This window comes from Chenopodium album, chromosome 12, assembly GCF_948465745.1.
Source record: "Chenopodium album chromosome 12, dcCheAlbu1.1, whole genome shotgun sequence".
NCBI lineage: Eukaryota > Viridiplantae > Streptophyta > Magnoliopsida > Caryophyllales > Amaranthaceae > Chenopodium > Chenopodium album.
This window is the reverse complement of record NC_137845.1, coordinates 17,635,857-17,648,985: the sequence shown is the minus strand read 5'-3', so window position 1 is coordinate 17,648,985 and position 13,129 is coordinate 17,635,857. Positions and strand designations below refer to the sequence as shown.

The following is a 13,129-nucleotide window of genomic DNA, read 5'->3' as shown; positions in this document are numbered from 1 at the left end:
TAACAGTAGGCCTCCTCAAGTACTCTTCAGTAAACGCCTCTCGAACCCCTCTAACAAAGTGAGTAAGACTTTCTCTTGCAGTTGACTGAGCTATTTTGATGTACTCATCAACTGAATCAGCTGAAGTTCCGTAGGCTAACATCCTCAACGCTACCGTGCATTTCTGGATTGGAGTGGCTCCTAGCTTCGCAATTGCATCACGACGCCGTTGGAAGTATCTATGTTGCTTAGTAGTAACTGCTTCCACAACTCGAAGGAATAGAGGTCTTCTCATACGGAATCTACGGCGAAATACAGAATCTGGGTATAAAGGACGATCAATAAAGTAATCGTTCATTAACCTTGTGTTTGCAGCTTCACGGTCTCTATCAACATACTTCAACTTTTTGTAAGATCTTCTTCTACTGCTTGATTCTTCTGTGGCTGAGGCAACAACCAATTGAGCAGCTTGCTCAATAAGGAAGTCTTCTTCTTCTACAAGACACTCATTCATAACAATCATGTTGCTAACATAGTCATAAAAAAAATCATCACTTGAGCTAGAAGAATTTTCATTTGGGTTCATGTTTGTAAAACAATTTCAAGAGGGAGGAAAGCTATGTTGTTTGTTAGAATCAGAAGGGTATTGTGAAAAACAAATACAATGTAACTCTTATTTTATAGACTTATATTGATAAGATAGCAATCTTAAATCTATGGACAAGAAACATTCATCACTGCGGATAAGATTTCAAACAATATTTGGTGATAAGGTTGTAATCTATGGACAAGAAACAATATTTGGTGATAAGGTTGTAATCTACCAATACTGATAATGTTAGTGGATAAGATATCAAATTTGTTTTTATTATTAATGATGTTAAAAAAATACAATTACATTTTAGTCTAAAACATAGTTACACAAATCATAAAATACTACTAAAATTAGCATAAATTATTACTACATTTTACTCTAACACACAATTACAATAATCATAAAATACCATTACAATAAGCATTAAAACACAATTACATTAATCATAAAATTTTAGTTACCCTAAACTTAGATGATTCACTGGAAAAACTCTTCCTTTAACTTCGCAAGATACTCTTCCTCAAATGGTTCAAGATGCGATTTCGTCATCAATAACTGAAACGTCTTAAACCTCAATTTAGTTTGATCTCGTTGTTTTTGATATTCGATCAAATCAGATAATCCTTTCCTTATTTGGCCCCTCTCATCTTTCAACCCACCTATGTTGTCGTTTAATTCTTCCACGCCTCCTGTTGCTGCAACACCTTTCATTTTTTTTTGGGCTTTAACCTTTTTCACACCATCGGGACGCTTTGGCATATTAGCTTCATCGCTTGATCTCTTAGAACTCTCTCCACTCACAACGGTTGAAACTTTACCAGGAATCCATCTTGGAAGATGTTGCATTCCAACCTAACAATGGTAAAATATGAAAGGTTGACCACCTTTCCTTTTTTGACGATAAAGTTCATGAGCTTTAGCCTCTACATCATTAACAACGTAACCACTAGCCCGCAAACGCTCTGCTTCACCAAGTTGTGCAACCCACAAAGTAACAGCTTCGTTGATTAGACTCCAACGATTTTTAAGTGATTTCATGGTTCTTTCGTGCAACACCCCATTCGATTTTTTACCAACTGCTGCGTCATAAGACTCTTTGATTTCATTCCACAATGCTCTCTTTTGTCGATCCGTTGCTTCCTCCGGATCACCGGAACAATTGAGGTAAGCAGAAACCAAGTGTTTATCTTCTTCTACATTCCACCTATCCTTTTTTCTCCCTTTATTACCACTAGTTACCTCAATGTGTTGAACTTGAACTTCATCTTCATCCCCATCTTCATCTTCATCTTCATTATCAGCCAGTGACTACATTGCATATTGATAATCAAATGGCATGTTGGTGTTATTCCCGTCTCCTGCGGGAGTTGTGGGATGTGGCTGAACTTGTGGAGATGTTGGATAAATTGTACCATGTAAGGAATTTTGTTGAGTATTCTGATTCATGAATGCTTGGAACATAGAAAATAATTGAGGATTGTTTAGCATGTTTGGATCAAAAAAATTATTTGAATTTTGTTGAGTATTTGGATTTGATTGGTAATTTGGATATGGTCGGTAATTTGGATTTTGCTAAGAACTCGAATTTGATTGGAAACTTGGGTTTTGTTGGGAATTTTGATTTCTTTGATATCTATTTCCATAATTAAGATGATTGGGATCCATAATTACCAAATAAGATTGTAAGAAATATTTTTAATGAGAAATATAGATTTTATGATTTTTTAGAAGTGTTGAAAATATATCAATATTGGTCTCTATTTATAGAGGATCAAAAAATATAAGCATAGGTATTTTTTTTTAAAAAAAATAATTAAGTAATAAAGTATAATCAACAAAAACGGTAATATTACCGTTGAGGTAAGCCAAAAATACTTATTCGGCAACCTCAACGGCAATATTGTTTCTTCAACGATCATTTTTCCAATTTTTTGTTTAAAAATAAAAAAAAAAAGAAAAAAAAGGAGAATGGCAACATGTTGGCAGACAAAGTAAGGCAAAGGGCCCCACAAAAAGAAATCAGAACCATACCAATAAAATGAGCCTCCCCATTTATATTCAATGAAAGGGGAGCAAGCCACATTAGTTGGGAGGTCCCTATTTGTTTATTTTCTCAAATGGGGACCTAAATGGGGCACCAATGTGGATGCTCTAACACATGTCATTCACTGGTTTCGCTTTTAGTATTAAGTTATTGATGATTATTGATGATTGATTGATAAGTGTAGTATTATTGGGTGATCAAATTATATTACTGGAGTTTCAATGGTAAAAAATACATTCTCAGTTAGTATATCAAAAGGTATAATAGTCATTTTATCAATTAGTTTGTGGGAAACATAGTAATTTTAGCCCCTGTTCTTTAGAGCTGCTCTACTGAGCCCTGCTCTGCCCAAATCAAATCTGCTCTGCTCAAAAGAAATCTGCTATGTTCTGCTCTGCTGTACTCTATTTTCAAATAATAATTAATAATAACAATAATAATAATTAATATTCAATAATAATAATTAATATTGTATTGATGATGATAATAATTTATTATTTTGAATAATTATAATAATTATTAATATTAAAAATAAATTTAATAATTATTAATATTAATAATAATTAATATTTATTAATCATAATAATAATAATAATTATCAATAATAATATTTAATAATTCAAACTATTAAGAATTAATATTTAATAATATTATTAATTAATAATTTCTAATAATTATAACAATTCTTTCAAAAAAATAAATAATAACAATAATAACAATTTCTTTTTATAAACATTTGATATTAGAATCCCAATGTGTAGAAACATTTTATGTGGGTATTGATTGTTAGTTCATTGAGTTGAATTATTTTTCAAATCTTTTCATACAATTTAAAGATTAAAAAAAAAGAGGTTGTTTTCAAGTAGTACTTTGTATATCATTATTATTTTGAGGGTTAAAAATATATGATTAAGACAAATTTATAAGTAAAATCATTATTACTCATTAAATCATTTTATTTTAAAATTTTTGTGAAATAAATATAAGTAAACCGTTGTCTTTTAGCTTTCTACTATTAACATATGTTAAATATGGTACACATTTATTTATGTTTTCACTCACCTAAATCAATGGTATATGCACTTAATAATAATAATAATAATAATAATAATAATAACAACAACAACAACAACATTAATAATAATAACATTAATAATAGTATTAATAATAATGTTGAAATCTGCTCGGCTCGGCTCGGCTCTGTTCGGCTTTACTCTGTTATCCTGAAATATATTCTGCTCGGCTCGGCTCGGCTCGGCTCTGCTATGTTATCCTGAAATCTGCTCTGCTCTGCTGAAATTTAATTTGTTCTCCTCTGCTCTGCCCAGAAGCTCAAAAGAATAGGGTCTTAGTCCTTTTAGAACTTTCTTCCTCTTCCCAAGCTCAGATCTCTTCCATTCTTGACTCCTCAATCCTTCGTAAGTGTAGCTTCCTCCATTATCATCTCCTCCATTTCCACCACATAAGGTGGTTAAAATTGTTGTCGTTAAGAAGATGCTACCCGGGGCTGATATGCCCCTACTTGACACTCTTTGTAGCTAGGGTTTCATTTTATTCACGGCAATGAGCGCTTAAGAAGAGAAGAAGAGGAAGATGGTGAGGGAAGAAGAAGATCGAGCGGGAAGACGGAGATATGGTGGTAATATGGTGGTAGTTGTGATGGGTTTTGGATGGTTGAGGTGGGTGTGATAGTATTGGCGTGGTTGAGGACCTTGAGGTGTGGTTGGGAAGAAGAGGGTGTGATTTTTTTTTTTTGAAAAAAATAAAATGATTAACAAATTTTGTTAAACACTGGTTAACTGGGCAAACCCCCTCCTATTGCACGTAAATGCAAATCTTTAAAAAAATTATAAAAAAAAAGTATGGTGCCCACACCACTTTTTTCTCTTTCTTCCTTATACTTAAACGTTATTTAAATATTTATGAGGCATGGCACTTGATGACGTCTTTACCCTTGTAAGACATCTTGATTAGGGACTAGAATGGGATGATTTACCAAAATATGGTTACTTTAAAACTTATTTACACTTTTGCGTCGGAATAAAACTTAATTACGAAACTATTGTCCACGTAAGCTCAGATAAGTTTATTTTTGTTTTTTTTATTTTTCAGAGTAAAACCGCTACCTCAAGTAGCGGTTTATGAGGTAGCGGTTTTACCCTTTATAATGCTACTCCGTATCTTTACTTGGAGTATACTAAAGGCAAACCGCTACCTTAAGCAGCGGTTTTAGACTATAACCACCGCTACTTAAGATAGCGGTTTGTCTCTAAAGTAAAAATTACCCCAAATATATTACCAAGCCTACGTGGATAGTATTTTCATAACTAAGTTTCATTCCAACTGTAGACACCTAAAAATGTCTCCCCAAAACCAGACCCGATGATGAACAACCTTTTACCGTTATTATTGGTTGGGCTGAGTATTTAATTTTTGGAGTGCTTGATCCATATTTCAATTCAATACATTTCATAAACTAACCCAATTCTTAGCCCATTTCCCCAAACCATTACTTATTTTCCTCTTTTTGTGACCACAAAAACCGAGCTAATCTGATTTTGTGGCCCTATAATTTTTATCCAAATATTTATTTGGTTGGATATGCCTTGAAATAAGCTTTTCAGTGGTATATCATAAGCCCAATTCCGATTAAAATGAAGAAGATATGAGCAAAACACTAAACTCGGCCCAAAACCGACACCCTTTCACTAAAACGACCATATCGTAAAATCTTCAAAAGATTTTAACTGATTTTAATTGTGTTGGAAAGTAAACTTGATAAGCTTTCCAACGGTATATTATATGCCTTATTCCAAGTTACGGATCAAAAGTTATCATAGTTTTAAAAACGCGTAAAAAACTGGAATTACTGCACAACAGCTAAAATGCCGCGTCACAGTGTATGCCAACGTGCCACGGTGCATTGTACCATGTCACGGCATTCTCCACCCTGTCACGGTACTTTCACGTGTTTTTTTTCGAGTTTTTTCTCACGCGCTAAATGAATTTGGACACATGTTTGGACAAACTGTACACCGCGACACGATGTACTGTACTGTGCCACAGTTCCCAGTACCATGTCACGGTACACACACCGTGTCACGGTGCCCAATTAGGGTTTTTCCACGGCTCTTATCTCTTCTAAGGTTCCGTGCATTTCCCTATTCGTTTCCTCTATAAATACGAACCTGATTTCATCAGTTTCGGGGCACCAAAAATCATTCTCTTTCTCCCTACACCAAAATCATTCTCTTCTCCCTCTTTAGCCTAAATACTAGCCTCCTTATTCTCTCACAATACTTCCTCTAAATACTCCAAGGTAGGGCTAGCAAAAGCTGACCCAACCTGAAAACCCAACCTGAACCCAACCCGAAAAAAGCGGGTTAGGGTTGAGATTTTTGACTCGAAAACTTAAATAGGTCGACACGAACCCGAACCCGAAATTAAATGGGTTAGGTTAAGGTTGAAAATCTCAACCCGAAAACGACCTACTTAATTCGAGAAAAAAACTCAGGTCAATATCAGGTCGGGTCAACCTGAACTCGACCTGATAACCCAAAATAATTTGTTTAAAAAAAAAAATCGTAAAAACCTTCTAAATTTCTAATAGCCCAGGCCAATTCACTAAGGAGGCAGCTTCCATATATATTATCAAAACCCTAGAATCCTCTTCTTTTCCCTCATTTCCTTCAGCCGTTTTACAACCTTCTCTCTCTTAAATTTTCTCTCTCCTCAAAAACCCTAAAATCCTTCGCCATTGTTAAATCCGAATACTCCACCATTGTTGAAATTCGAGTACTTCGTCATCTCCTTCACGGCTTGACTCCTTCACTCCTCCACAAGACGCGTTCCTCAGATCCTCTCCTTCATCAATCAAGGTATCTTACTTCTTAATTTATTTTCTGTTTTTTTTTTCGTTTTTTTTACATGCTATTTTTGTTTATTTTCGAATTCTTCTGTTGTTTTATTACCTACTTTCTTTTATTTTGGTTTTTTACATGCTAATTTTCGAATGTTATTACTAATTTCTGATGTTAAATGTTGTTGTTTATGTTATTATACGGTTGATTTTGCTAATTTTCGAATGTTAATGCTAATTTTTATTGTTAAATGTTGTTTATGTTATGGTGATTCTTGCTAATATTTGTTGTTTATTTCTGCTTTTCATTAGCATGCATGTTTTAATTTAGATCTTACTAGTTAGATCTAGTCTGATTTAGATCTTACTAGTTAGATGTAGTCTGATTTAGATCATATGCATGTTTTAATTATATTAGTGTTGTTTAGCTTTATAGGTTTGGCAGCAAGAAGTAGCCACCCATGTTCAATTGGAAATGCTGTGTGATCAATTTTGAAGCTTGAGGTGGTGAACAAGGATGACAGGCACAACATTGTTCGATCTTAATCCAAATGAAAATCTTATTGCATCTTCTATTATTGTTTGAGAATTGTAATTTGTGTTATAAAAACCTTATTATCTTTTGAAACTTGGTTTGTAATTAGTGAATCACACTTTTTATTGTTTTATAATCGTTAATTAGGATTGTTACTTTGTTAAACTACGCTATTTAATTTTGGTTTGAATTAAAAGGCTTAACCTCTGAACAACTTGTGTTTGAAATGAAAAAAAATTTATTCAGGTCAATTTTGGGTTAACCCGAACCTTAATATATCAGGTTTGGTTCGGGTAAATTTCAGGTTAAAGAAACCTGATTTTAACCCAAATAAAAAATCAGGTCATATAAGGTCAATTTCGGGTTGACTCGAACGTGAAAATATCAGATTCAGGTTGGGGTTTTCAACCTGAAAAGTTAAATGGATCAGGTTTGGGTTGGGGGGTAGCTGACCCGAAATCAGGTGACCCGAACACGAACCCGACCCGACCTGATCCATTTGCCAGCCCTACTCCAAGGAGTCCATACTTGACCCGAGGTTATGTTCTTAAACCAGGGCGTGAAATGTAGAATTCACTGAGTCTAATGCCCCGTATTTTTAAGTCGTTTAATAATTATTAAATATGGATTTTCCGAAATATTTTATCATACAAAAATATTTATATGATTTTACAAGATAATTTTATACCTATATTTTATAAAGATTTTAATTATACGAGGCAAGTGAAAGTTTGTCGTATCTAAATCAGATTTTAATCGTTAACACTTTGTACCCGATTCAGATGACAAAATACCAAATTTGCTTTTTTTCACAAGATCAATTCATATGTACAAAAATGGTATGTCAACCTACCTATTAGCATTCTACTCCAATACTATTATTATTATTATTATTATTATTATTATAAATAAAAAAAAATTATGGAGCTATGTCGGCAAGAGGGGTAAAACCCACCCACTTGCCTCCTTCATTGATGAAGGTTGAACAAAGAGCAATACCACCACTATAAATAACCATGAAGTAAGGCAAATCTTACTCCATCTTCTTCCTCCAAACTATCTCCTCCTTCTTTCCTCTTCATATCCTTTTTTCTTTCATTTTTTCTTTTGATCGTGAGTTGGCCGGAGCTCCTTCTTACCGGCGCCCAACCACCACTACACTACCACCATTGCTGCCGCCACCTGTTGTCGTCGGCCACCGACCACCGCAGCCCCTCCTTCCTTGTTGTTGTTGTTGTTGACCGTAAGTTCCAAACAACATATATATTTCCTTAAACTTTCTACTACTACTACACTAGTAGAAAAATTGCTATTTGTAACCCCCTATTTGTAACTGGCTTAATTTACGTTAGTTACAACAAGAGTATTAGTAACTAACGTAGATAGTGCTGGTTATAAATAAAATAGTATTAGTAACTGGCATAACAAAGGCTAGTTACAAGTAGTAGGTCAATGATAGGCAGCCCAACTAGTAGTAATGAAAATAAAGAAGGCTAGTTACAAATAATAAGTCAAATATTATTGACCATATTACTTGTAATGAACTTTATTTAGGTAGGTTACTAATTTCACTTTTTTTTTTTGGTTTGGGAAATTAGTACAGTAGTAGTCTTTGATTCCTCTTACCTTCACCCTTATTCGGTTATTCCTTTAAATCCTTTTACGCATTTTTTTCACATAAAGTCACAACTTCTCTCTCTCCCCTCTAAAACTGCTCTAAAGCTTATTCATCAACAATAAAATCAAGGTATGCTCTCGATCTCCTCCTAATTTATGAATTTTTTATTAATTATACACGATTATTTGATAAAATAAAAGAACTAAATAATGATTTCTAGGGTATGTTCTTTTGTTTGTTAATTTAATTTGATGGAAGTTTTGAGGTTTTATTTTATTTATTTTTTTTGAAACCAAGTTTTGGGTTTTATAACTAAAAAGTTTCAAACTCAGGTTTCAGAGTGATCTGGCATCAAAGAACATCCACTTTTGAGGATTTGGGTGTAGTGGCGATAGCTTCGAGCGCAAGAGTGAAATTGATCTGGGTAATTTCTAAACCGATGTCTTGTTGTATAATTTGAAGGGCTGGAAGATTTGTTATGGCTTTTCAATTCTGGGAAAAATCTTTGATTGTGATATATTGTGTGTTTGATTTTATACTTCTTTGAGAAATTTGACAATTTAATTACCACTGGTATAAGGGAAACAAAATTGACTAATAAGGTTATTTGTTAATTGTTGTGGTGAGTATTCATTATCCAGTAATATCAAAGTGGATTTTGATATGTTTGAGTTTTATTTTTGATTTTCCTTTTTATGTTTGAAATTTTATGGAAAATTGATTTCCTATTATCTTGTGATTTATAGTTGTAATTTCTAATCTGAAAATTTTAGTGCATGTGACTGAAAACGTGAAGAATTTTAAGCCAAAATGATATTTTGCTTAGGTGGGCCATATAGTCATGGAATCAATAAAGCTAAGTCATTGGTATTAAATCATCAGATTACTTTAGTTGTGCTAATGGAGCAATTATACAGGTTAATTAATATATAGCCATTTTGTTAACTTAAGCTTGCTAGTTATAATTATTTTAAACATCTGACTTGATGTGTCTCTAATCTGGAGACACGAGCAAACTAGCACATTCTTATGAGCAAGCTCTTCTTGCTTCTTTGTCTTTGATTAACATCATTATCTATTAGTATTCAAGTCACAATCTATTTAATTATTATCTAAATTGGATACTAGTTTTATGAGAAACTAATGTCCACTGAATTTGATATTCTGTTTCTACACTATGTAAGATTAAGAATGGTGAGTGCCTCCTACATGTAAAATTCTCATTAGCTACTATGTACAATGCACGGTATCTATTTGCTCTCTATATGCCATTGATATAAAATGGGTTAAGTTATAACTATATGCTCATTGTATGTCTTCTCTTAGTATAATACTTCGTATGTGTTAATTTATCACTATTTGATCACTATATAGAAAACTTTTGTCCACCAAATAAGTGTTAGTTTGTTTTGTTAAAGTGCATAATTGAACTCCTACACCTACTCATGTGGAGAGGCAAAGAAATTATGTTGTCGAGTGTAGAGATTAGTTGAAGCTATATAAAGACAAATTGAACTTACTTAATTTTTCAGATTGGTCTGGTGATTGCATTGCACAAATTTCTTTTTCCTTTATTGTCGTAGAAAAAAAAATTTAGATTTATCAATATTAGTGTACTAGCATGATTAATTTCTATTGACTTAAAGGCACAGAGATTATGAGTATGTACATAAAATTTCTAATACTGTATTGCAGGAATTTCTTATAAAAAATTTGGTATCTATATTCCCTCTTGAATTAGTAGAAAGTGACATGATGGTTTCGGGGATACTTTGTGCTCTATGTCTTGAGGTATTGAGGTTGGTCTCACCATTCTACTTTTTTTTTTTTTTTTTTTAAAAAAAAAAATGGATAGATCCTATCATTTGGAGCATATACTTGTATAGTTTTATGTTGCATCTTCCTTATTTCAATAATTTTCTCTTACTGAGGTGAATACTCTTGGGGTTAGGATTTCAAATTTTTTGTCATTATAGCTGCGCTCTTGGTAGAAATTATTATGTGTTGTCTTTGTTGGATGCATCTGTGGAGTTCCCTTTCTCCCGTCCAACTTAATTAATTTCATTTTATAGTTCCTTGCATTGGCCTTGTAATGTTCAAAAAGTTGAGAAATCAATTTGTTTTTATTGCTAGAACTTTGTTAGATTTTCCATGAGCTAAGATTTTTTTGATTCTTTGAGATTGGTCTATGAGGTTACCATTTGACAGGTAGTGGATTTTGGATACAGGAGTCAATAATATTTCAAGCTTATTCTACAAGCACCTTCAAAAGGGTGAACAAGCTTACAAGAGGATGATTTCTACAAGACATTCTATATTATTTTGTTTAGCTTATTGTACATCTCTTATCACTCTATTCTTTTAGGATGACATATCCATTACAGCTGAAAATAATTTAAACAGACATAGACAAAATTGTCAAGATTTGAAGGTTGATCATTGTATCATTTAACTAACTAGCTTTTTTAGTTATAGAGTATTATTTATTGTGAATTGTGAGAGACATGTTTGTAATTTATAGGTACATCAATTCAATATTATTTTAGAGTTGATGTATATGTAGATGTCGCTTAAATTTAGCTTATAATGTTTAGATTGATAATTATTGTATTTTACCAAAGTTTATTAATATGGAAAATTTGTCAAAAATAAGCAAACCTTTGTCCGATCTTCCCAGAATAAGCAAACCTTTTGATTAACTTAGAATAAGTTGACCTTTGATACCATTTAACTTTTAATCAGTAAAAAATCTGTAGCTTCCTACTACGTATAAATGTCATCTCAATTTAATGTGGCTGAGTTAAATTAGAGTGGGTTAAAGTAATTTTCCAAAAAAGGTAGTACGATTAAAGAAACAGGCGGGAGTATGTTTTTATGAAAAATTCATGATGCTAGGAAGGGCGGATTGCAATTGGAGGTATGTAACGAAAACCGCAGTTAATTGTGTTGATTTTGGCTTAATAATGTATTGAATTTGACTATGTACGTCAAAGTTCATATCTTTTTGATTTCATATGTTTGGGGAAGAATGTACATCAAAGTTGATATTTTCTTTTATTTCATATGTTTGGGGAAGAATTGTGAAGTGGGAAAAATTTGATTTTGTGTTTGTTTTGTTGTTTGAATTACTCTGATATAAGTGATATTGTTGTAGTAAAGCATGTGTTTGATTATTTTAGCATAGTTGTTGCTTGTGTGGTAAATAAATGGTTGAATTGATTATTATGTGATTGTGCTAGGTTCTTAAAATGGCTGATTGTGATACTGTTTCTCTTCGTATTGAGCATGGGGGAAATTTTAAGCATGTTAATACTGGTGCGTATGCCATATTTAGACATCCATAGAACTTGCTTCCCACATTTGGACCATTCTTCACTGTACTCGCCACCGCATTTCTCCCACAACCACATTTCAATGGAGTATGCCCCCCTCTTTGAAGTAGATGACGAACCAGAACCAATTGATGATTGTCGCATCTTTAATTGTTGTTAATTTCATCTTCGTCAATTTGTTAACATAGATAATGGAGAGGTTTTTGTTTATTTTTTTTTCTCTCAGAAATTAAATACAGAAGACATGGGAGGGCAGAATTTATAAAAGCAAAGTAATTTGGGGATGAAAAGTCAGTTTGACCAAACAGCCAGTTACACGTCAGCTGGAAACTGGGCACTATAGGTCACATTTAAAAATGACTCATTGAAAGTTAAATGGTTCAAAGGTCAACTTAGTCCGAGTTAATCAAAAGGTTTGCTTATTTTTGACAAATTTTCCTATTAATAATTTATGGTCTTCACATTAAAATTAATGCAATGAACGAGTGGTGACAATAGAGAAACTTGCTACTGCTTCCATTTTATTTATTTATTTTTTTTTTAAAAAAAACATTATTCGTAACTGGCATTAAGCTATGCCAGTTACAAATAATACTTTATTTGTAACCGACGTAACTTAACGCTAGTTATGAATAGTATGCTTTCTAACTTGGAAAATAGACTTTTTGTAACTGGCGTTAGGTTAAGCCAGTTACGAATAGTACATTATTTGTAACTAACATTAGCCAGTTACGAATAATTTTCACTAGTTGTAACGATGGCATTTACAACCAACATTGCCAGTTACAAAAAGTCAATTTCGCCAGTTACAAATAGCATTTTTTCTACTAGTGTACTACCATGTACTAGTAATAATGTGATATTACTACTACGTACTGCTACTTCTTCTTCTTCTTCTTCCTACCTTATTATTATTATTATTATTATTATTATTATTATTATTATTATTATTGTTATTGTCGTTATTATTGTGGTTGTTGCTGTTGATGTTTGCTATTGTTACTAACAACTACTACATATATAAGCTAGATACTACTACTACTTACATATTTAGTTATCTACTACTACTACTCTCATCTAAACTTCTTCTTCTTCTTCTTATTATTATTATTATTATTATTATTATTATTATTATTATTATTATTATTATTATTATTAAAAAATTGT

At 32.5% G+C, this 13,129-nt stretch overlaps 1 long non-coding RNA gene across 2 annotated transcripts; it reads left to right on the top strand.

The window, feature by feature from the left end:
* The first annotated feature begins 8,302 nt into the window (after positions 1-8,302).
* Positions 8,303-11,086, top strand: LOC145572167 (uncharacterized). Of its 2 annotated transcripts, XR_014096700.1 has the most exons (4): positions 8,303-8,759; positions 8,970-9,054; positions 10,326-10,429; positions 10,859-11,086. It is a non-coding gene; the product is annotated as an uncharacterized LOC145572167 (long non-coding RNA). The 2 variants fall into 2 exon arrangements; XR_014096699.1 differs by lacking the exon at positions 10,326-10,429 and having other exon boundaries at positions 8,314-8,759.
* Positions 11,087-13,129: the final 2,043 nt, after the last annotated feature.